Source organism: Rosa chinensis, chromosome 5 (assembly GCF_002994745.2).
Source record: "Rosa chinensis cultivar Old Blush chromosome 5, RchiOBHm-V2, whole genome shotgun sequence".
NCBI lineage: Eukaryota > Viridiplantae > Streptophyta > Magnoliopsida > Rosales > Rosaceae > Rosa > Rosa chinensis.
The window spans coordinates 82,203,197-82,221,333 of record NC_037092.1 but is presented as its reverse complement, the minus strand read 5'-3'; the positions used below and the strand labels follow the sequence as shown (position 1 = coordinate 82,221,333).

Here is an 18,137-nt window from a genome sequence, read left to right as displayed (position 1 = left end):
CCCAACTAGATGACTGATCATATACTTCTCCATATTGATTATATCCATAAACATCATAACCAAATTGATTGTTGCTTTCATGAGATTCATTTGAGATCTCACTGCGCTCTGTGCCTAAACTGATAGAGTCAAAACTTAAGGCAATTGAAGAAACGTCAGATGGGGTACTTTGATCATCAGTTGCACCTCTAGTGCTCCTCCCATATCGAGTCTTGTCTTGAGCACTATGACTAGCTGTTCTCACTCTGTGGTCTTCATCTTGGGTGGCATGATCAAAATTACCTTCACAGGTAAATTGGAATCCTCCATCCACAGAAGATTGTTCATATTCATATCTTTCACCTCCACCACCTGTTCCTCTTCCAGTTGTAGTCAACATGTTTTGGAAATGTGGAGAATCAGCTTTGTTAAAAGGGACAACATCATATATGTGGTATTTGGACACCATTGTTGCCAATAGTTCTCTACCACCTTTTAGTAATGATTTAATTGTGCTTTGTTTTGATCGACTATCTTTTGATGGCATTGCTACTGGAGGCTCAGGAAATGAGTACCGATAGGTTTTTGATCGATCAACTTGTTGCAATTGTTGACTGCTACTACCGCCTCTCGATTGTTTTGGAAATTGAAATCTTGCACTTCTACTAAACTGAGAGTTCTTATCACGATTTACGGTTGATCGTCTTACTGCAGCACGATAATCTTGTTGTTCTGCAGGGTGCATGTCTGGTGGATACTGAAATCCATCATCATCATCATCATTGTCGTCATCGTCATTGTACAGACTTGTTTGATTGTCAAGATAATCATTGCGGAGTTCTTCTCTAATATCATCTTGAACAGCTGCCTTTTCTTGCTTAATAGAATCTTTTCTCTTTATCCATGCTATCACCTCTGTTTTGATCTCCAGTGGCACTTTGGGGCCCTGATCAATTTGGGGCCCTTTGTATAGTTTTATAAACATTGCACTTAATAAAATAAAATCAATAAAAAAGATGAATTACATTTAACTATTTAACCTTCTGTAGTTTGCTTCATATCATATATCACTTTCTATTTTTAATTATGTTGATCTACTAAAACAAGAGACAACTTCCAAAAAAAAATTTCAAGTTTAAGACACAGACTACACAGTAAATTCGTTATTCCTCACTTTTTCAAGATGCATAGCCAAAATTTAATACTCCGTACTCTGCACTCTCTTCTCATCATCCATATATGGTTCCTTGACTTCCTTCTGCAATGTCATTTGGCCTCATTTGAATAATTGAACCTTTATGGCTTTATCTTTTTTCTATTATTCAACTACAGAGTTACAAACTACATACAGAGTTAAAGAAATAGTCACAGACTACACAGTACCAAATCTCTCCTCACACAGATTTGCATTTAGACTTTTAGATAATTACTTCTCACCCAAAATCGTCTTGAGGGTATTTATCCAATTCTCCTCACCTAGATTCGCCTTGAGGGGATTTTCTACTCACCTAGATTCACCTTGAGGGAATTTCTCCTCACTCAAATTTGCCTTTAGGAAATCTCTCTTCACACATATTTTCATTTAGAGAATTACTGAGTTTTTTTTTATTTTTACCTCAAATTTTACAGATATTTCTTCACTTTATCGGGATATATTGCAAATATCTAATATATCGGGGATATTTGACGATGTCGGAGAAATTTCGCAGAAACGGTGACAGATAAGATATTTACCCCTCCTCTAGATATATCGGTCCGTAAAAAAAAGAAAATATTAGAGGATATATCGAAAATATCGCAGAAATTTAGAACCTTGCTCCCAAGTGCTCGCAAGTGTCATTTACGCTTTGGACACAAGGGGCAAAATGGGCTACAATGTACAATAGGTACATGCACAAGTAAAAGACAGATGACGACAAAATATTCCACGGGATTCTGGCATACTCTCTCTCTCTCTATCCCTTCTCAGCAAAAGTCAGTCTGATATAAAATTCGAAAGCAACCGGCTTTCGAATTTTCAAACCTCTCTCTCTCTCTCTCTCTCTAAAACACTGTAGACTCTCTCTAGCCGCTTCTATTGTCCAAGCAAAGACCCATTTCCAATTCCATAGCCCTCAAAGATTGCTTCTTTTCTCTTCTTTCTCTTTTGAATTTTTGCACCAAAACGCAATCTGTGCTGAGAAAGCTCCGGTCTTTCTTGGCGATTCAGGGCTTTGATCGGTGGGTTTTGGTTTTCGGGTCGAGAGTTTCAAAGGGTCTGTGTCACTTTGTGAGAACAAGAGGATCGGTGAAGATGGTCACTCTTCTTTTTGGGCTGGAGCTCCGGTTTCGAGCTTTTGGTGAATTCTAGGGTTTCCGGTGTGTGTAAATTTTGTAGCTTTGATTAGGGTTTCTCGGTAAGAAATTGTTACCCTTCTTTTCTTTTCAAGTTTTTACCTTTTTGGGCTTTATTTTATGTCACTGATTGATTGCATTATAAGTCTGATTTACTGTTGTTGTGGGTAGTAAGAAATCTGAGTTTTTGATAATTTAGGCACTTTCTTATTTTAGTGATTTTGGAATTGAATTCTATGAGGGCTTGAGTTTTCATTCTTAAAGCGGCGAGTTGGGTAGTATTTCTGGGCCCATTTTCTTGAAGGATTTGCTGTCATAGGAAAGGTGTGTGTCTCATGATTAAATGGTTCGGCTGAATATTTATAGTGTTCCTTGTGAATCTTTGAACCAGGTGTTGGTGAAGCGTAGACAAGCCGTGTTAGATTGTACCTTGAAAATTGAATTGGCTCCTTTTCTTATCTCTGATTTTTTTTTTTTCCGGGTATATAGTCCTATGCTTTTCTGTTGTTTGTTTAGCTGTAAAACTTTCAAAACTAGTTCTGGGAAATGCTATTGCCAACTTGGTGCTGTTGGATTGTTTTGTTTAAGCTAACTCGGCTATTTCCTATGCCATTATACTTTTTGCAACTGGCAGTTGTATTACTTCACTATAGCAGACTGAACTTTAAGTGGTGTTGGGTGCCCTTCAAATCTTAGGTGGTGGGCTTTGTGTAGTTTACGAGTTGAATAGAAGTGGTAGTGAGACTGTGGGGTAGAACTGGGTGTAATGTGAAGAAGAGCACTCATTAAACACTGGGGCTCTCATATTCTTCTTTCCCTTGCTTAGTTGTGAATGTGCATTATGAAAATGCTTCTGTATAATTGAGTCATAGTTTCTTAGTGGTGTTTCAACTTTCCTGTTTGGTTTCCCAAAGAATTATAAAGTTGTGAGAGGTTTGAGTGTTTGACAAGGCCTCAATATTTGTTTATATTCCAATTCCACATGGATTTTTCGGTATCAAATGTTGACATCCCTTGACCATAGGTTACCTTAGATTGAGGGTCTATGTCAAGTTTCATAGGGTCAATGCTGTTTGGGTTAGTGGGAATTGGGTGTCTGCTTTTTGAGCCTTGCAATCATATCATATAATGCATACGTCTTGCCTGTGTTGTCTGTATGAATGCTAGATGAGGATTGGGTGAATTGTATGTTTGGTCTGCTGAGACATGTGTTGTTGTTAGCTTTTGGCAATTATCCTTTCTCTGTTTCCTTAAGATTACATTTTAAAGTGCTACTCTGCCATTTTTCAGCAAACAAGGATAAATAAACAGAGCATTATGGTTGCAAAAGACCACCAGAGTGCTACAAATTCTCCTAGTCCTAAAGTGGAGGTGGGAGAGATTGACACCAGGGCACCTTTCCAATCTGTTAAAGATGCTGTGTCACTATTTGGTGAGGGGGCCTTCTCTGGCTCTGGGGAGAAACCTGCCATTAGGAAGATAAAACCCTAGTCAGCGGAGGTATGTCCAATTCCTTTACGTTTCAATTTAGGAATCGCACCACATAATGAGACATTTATATTTTCAAATGGCAAGTATATTTGTAACTTGTTCCTGAATTATTGTTACATGGTCTTGCCTTTACTCATTTTTCTTGTGAAGCTAATACTATTGTCACATTAATTAAAGCAACATAGTTTTCCTTTCTGAAGAAGAAGAAAATGATTTTGTTAAAGTAAGAGAAGCTATAAGGTCATTCTGTGTGAGTTTTTCTTTGTGGGGGTATGGGCATGTAGTTTCCTTTGTACCAAAATAGTTACAACTCATAATACTTTCAGCTGTCATGAAAAGTTTTTGAGATGGAACCGACTGCTTGAAGGAATTTGTAATTTGTGTCTATGAATGTGAATGGTTTAATTTGAGTCAAGAAGAGGGAATCAAGGACTAAATATATATATAATATATTAGGATTGTTGGTCTTAATTCAGTTTGACCGCTTTGTTGTTGTTAGATAATTAATCTCCAGAGAATTTTATTGATAGTGACACCAGGACTTTCTAGTTAATGCACTATTTTAAAAATATCCAGGTTTTTCTTGTGGGAAGCTGTTAACATTTGTTGTTTCAAACTTTCAATGCAGCGAGTGCTAGCCAGTGAAACACAGCTTCACCTGGCGCAGAAAGAATTGAACAAGCTGAAGGAACAACTAATGAATGCTGAAACTACTAAAGCCCAAGCACTTGTGGAGCTTGCAAAGGCCAAAGTAACTCATGAAGAGCTGAACAAGAAGCTGGCATCTCTTGGTGAATTTAAGGAATCCGCAATAAAGGCATCAGAAGCTGCAAAAAATCGGGCAAAGCAACTCGAAGAAGCAAACAATGGGAACCTAGCTGGAACTGATGGTGCTTGGAAGCAAGACTTGGAAACAGATAGAGCACAATACATGAATGTAATTACTGAACTTGATGCTGCAAAGCAAGAGTTGAGGAAAATCCGTCAGGACTGTGATGCATCCTTAGAAGCAAAAGTTACTGCATTCAAGCAGGCAGCAGAAGCTAAAGATGCAGCCAAAGCAAATGCGGAGAGAGTTAATGAGCTCTCAAAGGAAATTGCAGCTGTGCATGAATCAATTGGGCAAGTGAACCTTGCATCTGAGGAAGCCCAGCAAGAGAAAGCAAAGGTATTTTCCGAAAAGGATGTCCTGAGGCAAGCATATAAGGCCACGGCAGAAGAGTCTGCAAAGAAATTGCTCTCTCTACAAATACAGTTTGATCCATAAATTTCCAGAAATTTTGAAGCACGACTTGCTGAAATGTTGAATGAAATTGGAGCTCTGCAAAAGCAAATGGAGAATGAGAAGGCTTCAGATTTATATTCTGTAAAGGTCGTTTCGGAGCTGGATGATGCTAAGGAATCACCGCATAAAGTAGCCGAAGAAGAAAACAGCCTCAGAAGTTTAGTTGAAGCACTTAAGGTGGAAATTGAGAATGTGAAGAAAGAGCATGCTGAGCTCAAGGAAAAGGAAGCGGAAACAGAATCTATTGCTGGGAACTTACATGTCAAACTGCGGAAAACTAAGACTGAGCTTGAAGCATGCCTAGCCGAAGAATCTATAGCCAGAGGTGCTTCCAATGAAATGATAGCAACGCTAAACCAGCTGTCGATGGAAATTGAAAGTGCTCGACGGGATGCAGAAGAGATGAATATTAAAGCGGAGGAAATGAAAAAGGAAGCTGAAACTACCAAAAGCGCTGTAAAAGAGGTAGAGAAGAAGCTGAAGAAGCTAAATCAGCAGAAGAAAGGGCCCTTGAACAGATTAGAACTTTATCCGAGAGAACTAACGCTGTTCGCGCATCAACATCTGAGTCTGGTATCCAGATCACTATATCGAAGGATGAATTTGAGTCTTTGAGCCGAAAGGTTGAGGAGTCCGACACATTAGCAGAAATGAGAGTGGCTGCTGCCATGGCTCAGGTGGAAGCTGTGAAGGCTAGTGAAAATGAGGCCTTGAAGAGGTTAGAGGCAACCCGGAAGGAGATTGAAGATATGAAGGCTGCAACTGTGGAGGCCAAAAAAAGGGCCGAAATGGCTGAAGCAGCCAAAATGGCAGTAGAAGGAGAGCTCCGAAGGTGGCGGGAATGCGAGCAAAAGAAAGCAGCAGATGCTGCCTCACGGATATTGGCAGAGACAGAGTCGTCAGTGGAATCATCCCTGCGGCATTTCAGGATTCAAATGCAGAACTCCCAGATGAAAACTGCCCAGGGCCGGAAGATGGAGAAATCAAAGACCTCTGTTTTGAAAAAGACACTTTTGCCTACCCTCAGTGGGATGTTTAATAAGGAAAAGGAACCAGATTGAGGGTGGCTCTCCTCCTTATCTCCCTGGTGAGAGACCCCTTTGATATGTGTGTTACCAATTTTGGAACTCGATCTGAAACATTGAGGACCAGAGCAAGTTTGGGTGTGTGCATTAACAAGCTCGAACGAGCTTGGCTGTATGTAACTGGAGAGAGCGTGTGGTTTTTTATATTGCACAACAATTATTGGATTATCGGTTATTAGATTTGCTGTAGAAATCAAGTCCCAAGTTCAACTATTAACTCTTGGCCTTTCCGTTGCACCACATTCTTGATTCTTCCCAACCCTTCCCCCTCCCCCCTATGCATGAATGAAACCCCCTATGTGCATTTATTCAAACTAAACGCCCCCCCCCCCCCCCCCCACCAAAACCAAACCAAAATCGTTTTCTTTTCTAAAACGACAAGCGGCGCCGTTTTACTCTCCAAAGATGTGAGCTGTTTTATTCATTGGGCAATTCAACGGCTCAAGTTCTTCTAAAAAAAAAAGGGCTCAAATTTCAGTACTTTGAAGTACTGTCTAGCCTATTATAAACTAAAGAAGAAATAGGTAATGAGTTTTATTGAGGGGGTTGGTTTGTGTTGTGGTAAATTGAAGTTGGTGTTGCTTGAAATTGGGTGTTCAGATTGAGTTGGGTGAAATTGGGGATTGCTTGGATTGTAAAGGTGTGAGCTTTAGTGGGTTTTGATTGGGGTAAATTGAATTTTTGCTTGCGATGGTGGACTAGTTGTGTTTTAGGGCTATATGTTTTTTTTTTTTTTTTTTTTTTTGCTTAAGGCGAAGTGTGGTGGCTTTTGCATTTGGTGAATTGGAATGCATATGGGTGCTGGTTAGTTTGTGGATTTCTTGTATCTGATTTGGAAGCGTATGATTTGGTATCTGTTAACTTGAAGTTGAAGCGGTTCGTTTTGTTTTGTTTCAGTGGGGCTTTGTTTTGGGGTGTCCTTTTGGAGTAAATTTTGCATTGGAAGTAACTTTCAATGTACCTATTCCTTTATACTGCAAAGACGTTTTTACCACTAAAAAAATAACTAAAGAAGAAAAAACATGAAAAGATTTGCAAACTGAGCAAGATGGTATAAATACCCAATCTCATGACGATGGCTTTTCCCAAGCAAATTAGCATCGAGCGATCTGTTCTGTTTCTTGAAGTAAGTGCCTAATTGGTTCTCATCTTCATTCATTGGCATCTTTGATTCAAATTCTGATAGGCCAAAAGTGGTGATATATTGTTAAGAATCAAAACAAATTGAAAGAGAGCTCAACAATTCCGGGAAAATGACATGCTCTTTATTGAACAAACTTGGCTCATAAATAGCCTTTTACAACCCTAACAGAATTGAGAAGAAACAGCCCACGTTTTACAACTAATCAACGTGGTAAGTGCAACAAGAAAAGTCAAACGCATTAAACATGCTCCCTAATGAATAGGGATTATTCAAACTGAATGAAAAATCCTAACAAAGACTTTCTCTTCAGTATTTTCATTTTGTTGAAGGAAAACCTAATTTGTGTTTGGCCCAAACTCTAGGTTACTTGACCTAGTAGTAATAGGATTTAATTAGAAGGATCTAGAATCCTAATCCATGTAGAATTACTTTCCTTGTATGATTGAGATTATATGCATTGTAATCCTCTATATAAAGAGGCCCCTATTATCAATGAGAATACACAGCAAATTCCTCTCAAATTCAGTTTCTCTACAACACGTTATCAGCACGAGCCCTAACCCTGAAACAAATAGCCAAACCCTGATTCAAGAAGCTAAAAACCTTGAATCCGAATACAAATCGTTGAAGCCTTTTCTGCCTCCACCTCACACCTTAAAGGAATCGATCTCAGGAGTCCAGAACCGGCGGCCCTACCCCAAGAACCGGCTGCCCTACCCCAAGAACCGACCGAAAACTTACCGAACCGGCCACCGGAAGCTCCATACAACTTGCAGCAAATATTCCACCGGTTCACCATCTTCCGGACCTTCAAATTTCACCAAATTTTGATACCAGAAGCCCATTGATATGAAGTTTCAGGAACCCGAAGAAAATTTGCAAAAATCGGCCTAAAAAGGCGTGAACCGGCCACTTGAGCTGCTGCATCTTGAACCGGCAGAAAAGAAAAGAAAAAAAAGAAGAGAAAGCAAAAGAAGCCCAAAAGCCCAAGCCCAAGCCCACTGACGCAAACCCCACGGCCACGTCACCACCCTGACCCACTGCCACGTCATCACAGGGACCCACTACCACGTCAGCAACAGGACCCACTGCCACGTCAGCATTGGTCAACGGTCAACCCTTTTCCGGCCACTTTCCGGTGACTTTTCCGGCCACTTCCCGGCATTTTCCGGTGACTTTTTCCAGTCAGCTACAGTAACTTCCGGTCAGCTACAGTACTTTTCGGGCAGCTACAGTAACTTGTCCGGCGACATTTTCCCGGCCATCTTTTAAGATAAACTTTTCTAAAAGTTCCCGTTTTTGAAGTTTTTTTTTTTTATTTCTTCTTCTTTTCTCGGGGACTTCCAACATCCCTTCTTCTACCCCCCTTTCTCTACATAGGGGAGACCAAAAGCCGAACTGTGGGGGTTCGCGCTCACTCCAAGCTTGGAGCTTGTAGAGTCCTTCAAACTTAGAGTTTGTTGAGAAGAAAACGATCGACCACATATATCGTTATTTCGATCTAATCCAAAACCCCTTTGGAATTGGATTTTCTTGGAAGCGACTACGCTCAGAAAATTCCTAATTTCTTGGAAGCGACTACGCTCAGAAATTTAATAGTTTTTCGTGGTAGCCTTTTCGCTCCGAAACTAACCCTAATCTTGTGTTGTTTTTCAGGATGAGTTACCTGAACAAGTTGAACTTTGTTCCACTCGAGACAACTGGCGCAGGATACCATAGGTGGGTCCGAGATGTGCGCCAACATCTTAAGGCTGATGGAATTCTGGAAACCATCCAAGAGCCTAGTCAGAACGTGCTCTCCATTGAGCAAGCTACTGCTTTTGAAGCAAAACAAGCTAAAGCCATAATTCTCATGACAAGGCACATGAATGACGCGCTCCAAAATGAATACCTCAATGAGGAAGACCCAAGAAAGCTATAGGTAGAACTTGAGCAGCGATTTGGCAACGTTCGTGACTCCCTGCTTCCTAATTTAGAAGTGCGATGGCATAGCCTCTGCTTTTGTGATTTCAAGTCTGTGCTTGATTATAACTCGGAAGCTCTTCGTATCAAGTCTCTGATGGAGTATTGTGGCCAAGCCATAACTGATACTATGTTGATCGAGAAGACTCTCTCTACCTTCCCCGTCTCTGCACTGATGATTTCAAAGAATTATCGGATTGATGTAAATGCAGGAAATATCACAAGGTTTCATGAGCTCATTGGCGCCATGAACGTAGCTGAAAAGCACGATAATATCCTTGTGAAGAACTATAATGCTAGACCTGTGGGAACTAAGCCTATTCCGGAGTCTAACTATAGTCGCGCCCCTAATGGAGGACGCAAGGAGCGAAACCCTAAGGATAGGGACAATTCTGGACGTTCTGGTCCATATGTTCGCCCTAAAGAGGAAGGAAATCGCCAAGAGAGGCGTGCACGGAACCGTGGAGGTCAACGTGTGAAGAGAGAGAGAGGCGGAGCCTCCGACCATGGTGGTAACGCCACCAAGAGGATAGGTCGTCCAAATCGCGCCCCAATGACGCCTCAATCAAGGGAGCCTGACCATAATGATGTTTGTTTTCGATGTGGATCAACTGAACATTGGGCCAAAACATGTACCGCACCCCAGAATGTTGCAAACGCATACAAGACGTATCGTGAAGCAAGGGAAGCAAATTACATGGAACAAGAAGATAAAGATGGTGATCTAGATCTAAGGGTGGAAGACTACAAGGATCAAGACCCAGAAATTGGCGATTTTGATTAAGCCTTTTTATTTTCCAAGAGATGTAGGCGATTGCCACATTACTTTTTATTGGATTAGATTTTCTTTGATCATAGAAACAATGATGTATTCCGTTGGCTTATGAATAAAATTTCGAGTTCTTTTCATTATGACTCAATTTTGATTCTGAGCATATGACTTTGTGACTACGATGGCTCGACCATCAGTATTAATTCAAGGACATGGAATAGCCCAAGTTCCACTTGCCAAATGGCACCTTGATTACAGTTGTCACAGAAACTCTCTACGCTCTTAGGGCAAATAGTACCCTATGAATAGCCAACGAATTCCATGCGAAAATGCATGTAGAGAACGGAAATGAGTTCCTTTGCATTACCTCTAATGATTGCGAACAAAGACGCATCTTAGAAAAGTTTATGTGTCTCTCTAGTGGACTTTATGTCACTATTCGAGCTATTAAATCCAATAAAGCTATGAGAGAAGATCTCTTGGATTTAGACACATATTGGCTTTGTCACGACAGGATAGGTCATCCTAGTCATGATATGATGATCCGTCTACAAAAAGACTTCACACGGACATCTTTTCTCTCGAGCGAAACGAAGCATGAATCAAAAGTTGATTCTTAGACTAAGTGTGACCGACGTTGCTGCCTAGGGCACCGCCTCCGTTCACCACCAGCCTAGGGCTGGCGTAGTCCCTATCCATGACTCCATGGATGGCGTCCATCATGGTGATGGCGCCCTAGGTGATGCTACAATCACCAACTTGCTTCAAAATAGTGTTTCAGACGCTCAGGCCTAACCAAAAATCTCATTGGTTGCTTCTAAGGCCTCTCGCTCATTTTACTAAGCCTGTTTCTTAGGGAAATTAGGACTGAGACCGTCCTATGCAAAGGATATGACAATACTCATTCTGTTCTTACAAAGAATCCGTAGGGATTTTGTGGATTGATTCAACCAACTTGCGGACGCTTAAATATTTTATGATGTTGGTTGACACGCAAACACGCTGGTCACGTGTTGTGCCATTGTCCACCTATAAATGCTGCTTACGCTACACTCCTAGCACATATCATATGACAATGGGCTCACTCCCCAAATCATCCTATTCAGTCAATTGGATTTGACTATGCTTGTGAGTTTACATCGAAGACTTTCGATGGATATTGCAATGGACCTGATGTTGGACATCCTATTCCCATAAGCACACCCAATTGGTCTCGCGGAAACGACTGCGATGGTAGTCCGAACATTGGTAATGCGCACCAATCTTCTTACATTCGCTTGGGGTGATGCAATATCGCATGTAGCTATGCTAATTCGTCTACGACCTACCGCCACTCAATGTACCTCTGCGTTACAGCTAGTGACTGGGTACACGTCTTTTTTACTTACGCACATTTGAGTGAGCCATTTATGTGCCAATTGCGCCGCCACAGCGCCCTATGATGGGTCCTTACAAGACGAATGGGCAACTACGTTGGATTTGAGCTTCCAACAATCGTCCGCCACTTAAATGCCCTTGCTAGGCGATCTCCTTACCGCTAGATTTGCGGATGTCACTTTGATGAGATGGTCTTCCCGTCGTTAGGGGAGATAAGAACACGAATGTTCAACAGGAACGACAGGAATTGTCGTAGTCTGTCCCCACTATGTCTCATCTTGATCCCTATTAAAGTGACGAGATCACACAAATATGCTGCAAACATGCCTGCAAGGAAGGACGTCCCTACGAGAGTATCAGCGCTACCCTACACGGAGGTAGGCATGGCGCCAATGCCAAAGAGAGTGGCACTCTGGCGTTACAGACCATGGCCCCAGCTAGGATCCGTGGGAGGCCCGTGGGTTCGAAGGATACTTTGGCACATTCCAATCCTTTGATCATCAAGACTCAAAATCCGTCTCATGAGAATCTTCCGGGTTATGGTTATCGTTGGGGGACGCCTCAACGTCGGAACCTATTCCTGAGAATATAGAGCTCTATGAAACTTACACTAGTGTACATGAGACGTGGGATAGAAACTCCATCATAATTGATGATGTAGTTACGCATTTTGTTGCGCATGAGTTTGCTGAGTCCGATGATATCGAACCACGCTCCGTTGATGAATGAATACCAACGTAGAGAGTTTTTGGCGTAAATGGAAAGATGCGATCCAGGTTAAAATGGATTCTCTAACGAAGAGGAAGGTTTTCGAGCTAGAGATGCCAACACCTCCTAATATAAAACCTGTTGACTAATGGTTCGTTAGAAAGCGTGATGAGAAAAAGAGATGGTAATATCACCTTATGGCGCAAGGCTTCTCACAAAACGCCCTGGAATCGACTACGATGAGACATATTCTCTCGTAATGGATGTCATTGCACTCCACTACCCTGTCAGTTTGGTAGTTTCCGAATAACTGAACATGCAGCTTACAAATATGGTCACTACGTATCTCTATAGGGATCTAGATACGGAATATACATGAAGGTTCATGGCGAACTTCATTTACCCAAGTCAAGTGGCTCTAGACCACGGAGCGCGTTTACAAAGATGTTGAAACGCTCACTAAAGTGACTACTTGATTGGGAAGGGATATGCCCACGCGTTTCTATGACAAGTTTCAGATTTTATCGCGGTTCATGTTGGACATGATCTTCATTAGAAGCCTTTAAAGAGTTAAGGGAAACCGCTAAACACTTGAAATCCGAGTTTGAGATGAAGGATTTTGGGAGAACACGATTATGTCTCGGTTTAGAACTTAAGCATTGTGTCGATTGATGCTTAGGCATTTTGACAAGGTCAAGCCTTCAAGCACCCCCATGATCGTCCATAGTCTTGATCCTGAAAAGGACCCTTTTCGTTGAAAGGATGATGACGAAGATGTGCTAGAGGCAAAAGTGCCTTACTTAGTACAATAGGCGCATTATTGTACTTATCTCAATGCACAAGACCGGACATCTCATATGTTGTGAACTTGTTAACTAGATATAGCTCTGCGCCAACGCGACGCCATTGGATTGGTGTAAAAGATATCTTTCGATACTTGAAATGTATGAATGATATGGGGGCTTGTTCTATCCCTATAGAGAGATGATGGATTCGGACCCATCACACACCAGGTACGCCGCCAACCCTGGCTTGCGTCCATTATCCCCATCCCAAAACGACATGTGTTTTGGAAGGTTTTGCTGATGTTGGGTATCTCTCTGACCCACATAATGGTCATTCTCAATCCGGTTAAGTGTTCACCATGGGAAAAGACCGTGACATCTTGGAGGTCTACATAATAGAACCTAGTCGCTATATCTTCGAACAATGCAGAGATCATTGCTCTTCACGAAGTGGTTCGTGAATGTATATGGATTAGATCCATAATTACGCATGTTCGAACAATTGTGGTTTGAAGTCTACCACAGTTGAGCCTACTAGCGTTTAAGATAATGCTGCTTGTTTTGAACAAATGAGGCAAGGCTACATCAAAAGCGACAACACCAAGTATAATCAGCAACAACAGACACTCCTTGAGATCAAAGTGAACTAGGTTCGATCTGAGGACAATGAGGAAGACTTGTTTACTAAGTCATTGCCCAATACCACGTTCGAGAAACATGTGGCAAGAATTGGCTTGCAGAAATTATCTGAACTTCCATGATCGTAGTCATCAGGGGGATGTGCAGACATCAGGGGGAGATGTCTACATGTTCGTCTCGAATCGTGAAGGGTGTGTTGTGCTCTTTTTCCCCTTCGACCGAGGTTATTTTTGTCCCACTGGGTTTTTGTTACTCGGCAAGGTTTTTAACGAGGCAACGAGAGAAGCACCGCGTTTGGGCAACACAAGGGGGAGTGTTGAAGGAAAACCTAATTTGTGTTTAGCCCAAACTCTAGGTTACTTGACCTAGTGGTAATAGGATTTAATTAGAAGTATCTAGAATCCTAATCCATGTAGAATTACTTTCCTTGTATGATTGAGATTCTATGCATTGTAATCCTCTATATAAAGAGGCCCCTATTATCAATGAGAATACACAGCAAATTCCTCTCAAATTCAGTTTCTCTACAACACATTTCATATTATATTCCAAAACTGTCGACGATTATACATACATTAGCATGCATGAATGCAAGGGTAGCATATGAGTTATGATGAAATTGATTGTTTGTTTCGTTTCAGCCACATAAGAAAATGTCGATCCCGCCGGATTCACTATATAGAGGATGCGCAGCAAACTTCCCTCAACCTGTCAGTGAAAATGACGAGCTTGACGCTCAGTCTTTGTTAGCAACTGTTTTTGACTATAATTTCCATTATGCAAATCCCCCGCTGGCTGACATCGTTTACAGAAGCAGCAGTGGAGAGGAAGACATACTCCGCCATGTGTTCCGTTGGGATCTTACTCCCTATCAGGAGGTGTTTCAGAATGGATTCCGAGCGAGGCGTTAAGAAAACACTCCCGAAGAGGTCTACTTCAATCTGGATCACTACGTCCATCATGGCGGTAGGCCTCTTGATTCCCGCCAACCCGCCACCCACGCCTTCGTTATTAGCACCACCCTTAACAGCGGTTGGCATCCCACCGTCACCGAGACTGTGGAGGAAGTACTATATCGCTATGAGATATATGCTCCCGGTGGCATTTGGGCTGCTGAGACTCTTGGTGACCGTTACCAGTACCCGGCCCAAGATGAGATCTGCATTGTTGCTGGCATTGCCCCTCAATACATTCGCTTTGCCCAACGTTTCAGGCTTGTTCTTGATGGAAGGTAAGTAATATTTCTCAATATATAACACATGCGGCCAGATTATATGAGATTGCAAATTGACCAGAGTCAACACTTAACTATTGCAGATACACAAGACGGGAGAGACTTGATAATGTAATCAGAGTGAATGGGAACTACAATCCACAGTCGCATCCACCACGGTTGCTCAACATTCGGAGGCCAGTATTTGATTATCAGAAATTCATAATGCAAATGGTATAAGAGTTCCTCTAACCATTAGCATTTGGTGACCACCCCGTGCAATCTCCGAGCGAGAGAAACGGTTAACCGACGATTCTAACACCAGCGATTGGTACGCCGGCGATGTGGCTGACTTTGAGAGCTACATAAATGCTGCATTCCGTTCGTCATATGAAAATGAAGCCTATCTATTCATGAAGAATGAGTATGTGCAAATCGACTATGCTCCTGTCACTGCCAACGACAAGGTATTCTATGGACCATTTCTTATCTGCGATGGATTTCCATCCCTCACGGGCACAGCCTTTGTAGAACATGGTATAGATTGTGCCTTTGCGTCTCATAATGGGAATGAAGCCTTCATCTTCTCTGGGAATCTCTGTGCACTGATTGACTATGCACCACACACCAAAAATGACAAAGATAATCAAAGGCCCGATGATCATCCGTGCCATGTTCCCCTTCTTCAAAGGGACCGTGTTTGAAAGCGGCATAGACGCCGCGTTTGAGTCAACGAGAAAATATGAAGCTTACCTCTTCAAAGACAACTAGTACGCTCGTGCAAACTACAGTTCTGATTCCACTACTCCCGGCCACATTATCACCTCCACTGTCACCACTGTCAACTTTCCTAGTTTGAAAAACACCATCTTTGAAAGTGGAATTGATGCAGCATTTGCTTCGCACAACACTGATCAGGCTTACCTATTCAAAGGAGATACCTACACACGCATCAACTTGCTCCTGGCACCGGAGATGACTACATCATCGGTGGCGTCAAGAAGATCCTTCCCTCTTGGTCCTCTCTGCAACCCTACTTGCCTCACAAAAACCGTGGACTTGACGTTCACAATCGCACAAGCCCTGGTGTTGATGATGATGACCGTGACCAAGATCATGATGAACTCTAAGATTTCAGCCCCATATTTACGTGCCAAACTAAGTGTGCCTGCATGAATAAGGGTTTGGCTGATCTGTTTCCCTTCTATGTTTGGAATATGTGTTTTTACAAGATGGAACAATTATTGTAGGGTTTGAATGCTGACCCTATTCTAGCACACAAATGAAATAACACAAACACAAAAATTGCTGACGCAGTGTAAACCTCTTCACTGAGGAAACTTCACTGCGTGGCTTTTTACGTAGCCAACATGAAGAATCAATCCAATATGAAATAATCAAGTTTACAGTATACAAGTAATGTTTGTTCACAACAAACACTTTCACTTAGCAACAGATGCTAACTTGTTTTACTACTGTTCTAACTTCTAATTTATTCAACATCAACTACTAGCCAATCTGTATTCAATCATCCTAGTACTCAATCTTCTCACTGATCTTGAGAATGAATTATGCAAGTGATTGATTAAGCAATGGAATACATGAAACAAAAACACTGAGAGTTTTCAAAGACCGATTTGAACAACCAAACTAGAAGTTCAAGCAAAAACCAATTTTATGCAAAACAAAACTCTACTCGATAAATCAGTTTGAAAACCCTTTTATAGGAGCAGGACTCCCCCTCAAACAGATCGTATCTTAATCACAGAATAAGATAAACATGGAAGGGTTTTAAAACTGTTTTGAACATGTAATCGGATATGCATATATAAAGAGATTTTGAGATCAATTAAAATCAATGCATATCAATTTAGAATCATGTAAATATGATATGTATTAAAGAGACCTTTATCTCAAGATCAGTGATATAGCTTCCTTGAAATTCTCTTCATGCGATCTTCCTTTATTTCCTTTGTTTCTGCGAGTAATTAGGAGAGATACACTCCTAATTCTTTGCATGTCTGTTGTCCTTGAGATCTTGGGAAAGTCATGTGTTGAAGGGAGTAGTCCAAGTACTTACAATATGTCTGTGTTTGTTTTTAGTTTCTGGTTTCGGTGTGTTGTATCTTTGGGCTTTATGTATTGTAAATCTATACTATTCTAAATGGAAACCATTCTTTTGGTGTCAATGGTTCACCAAAATTTAAATTGACATATATGCACTTTGAATAAAATAAACACATTTAAAATGTCATTATGGTAAAATATCAAAATTGTTCAAGGAAAACCTAATTTGTGTTTAGCCCAAACTCTAGGTTACTTGACTTAGTGGTAATAGGATTTAATTAGAAGGATCTAGAATCCTAATCACTGTAGAATTACTTTCCTTGTATGATTGAGATTCTATGCATTGTAATCCTCTATATAAAGAGGCCCCTATTATCAATGAGAATACACAGCGATTATCTCTCAATTCTCGTTTCCCTAAAACACGTTATCAGCACGAGCCCTAACCCTAGCCCTAAAAACCAAAACTCTTCTCACCAAAATAGCCGCAAGCTCCTAGCCCTTGCTAGCCATGCCGTAAGCTGCCCCTGCAGCCCTTGCGCACCCATGTGCCACCTACTGCCCATGCAGCATTGCGGCACTCCTGCTGCCCCTGCAGCATAGTAGCTCGCTCGTTCTTGTGCAGATCAGCCTGCTTGCACGCCCCGAAACGTCTTGTTCGGGACCTTTGATCAAAATACTTTCTTCATCAAAGTTGTTCATCTATAACTCCTCTATCTGACCTAAAAATTTCAACCCTATTGGAGACGTTTTGAGACCCGTACAGTATTCAAGGTGGGAGCTGTTCAGCATGCTCGTTCCTGTGCATATCAGTCAGTTTGCAAGCCCCGAAACTTCTATTTCGGATTTTCAGATCAAAATTCTTCCTTCATCAAAGTTGTTCGCCTCGGTCATTTCTTTCTGACTTCCAAATTTCAGCCCTATTGGAGATATTTTGTGACCTGTACACCAATCGGAGTGGGAGCTGTTCAGAAGCGAATCTGCTCCGAATTTCAACAAGTTTGATTCGCCTAGAACTGAAGCTTGTTTGCAATCCTACAATGAGGATCGAATGCGATCCGCAATCCTAAGAGGTATGGTTTACTAAAATTTCCCGTTTTTGAGTTTTTATTTCAATTTCTCTCCTTTTTCTCGGGGACTTGCAACCTCTCTTCTTCTACCCCCCTTTCTTCATTATAGGGGAGACCAAATTAAGCCGAACTGTGGGGGTTCGTGCTCACTCCAAGCTTAGAGCTTGTTGAGATCTCCAAACTTAGAGTTTGTAGAGAATTTATGATCGACCACTTACATCATTGT

General features: G+C 41.5%; 2 pseudogenes; both read left to right on the top strand.

Moving 5' to 3' along the window:
• LOC112165170 overlaps positions 1–6,367 on the top strand; it is an 86,178-nt pseudogene extending 79,811 nt beyond the window's left edge.
• Positions 6,368–14,214: 7,847 nt separating this feature from the next.
• On the top strand, positions 14,215–15,904 carry LOC112164257 (annotated as a pseudogene).
• Positions 15,905–18,137: the final 2,233 nt, after the last annotated feature.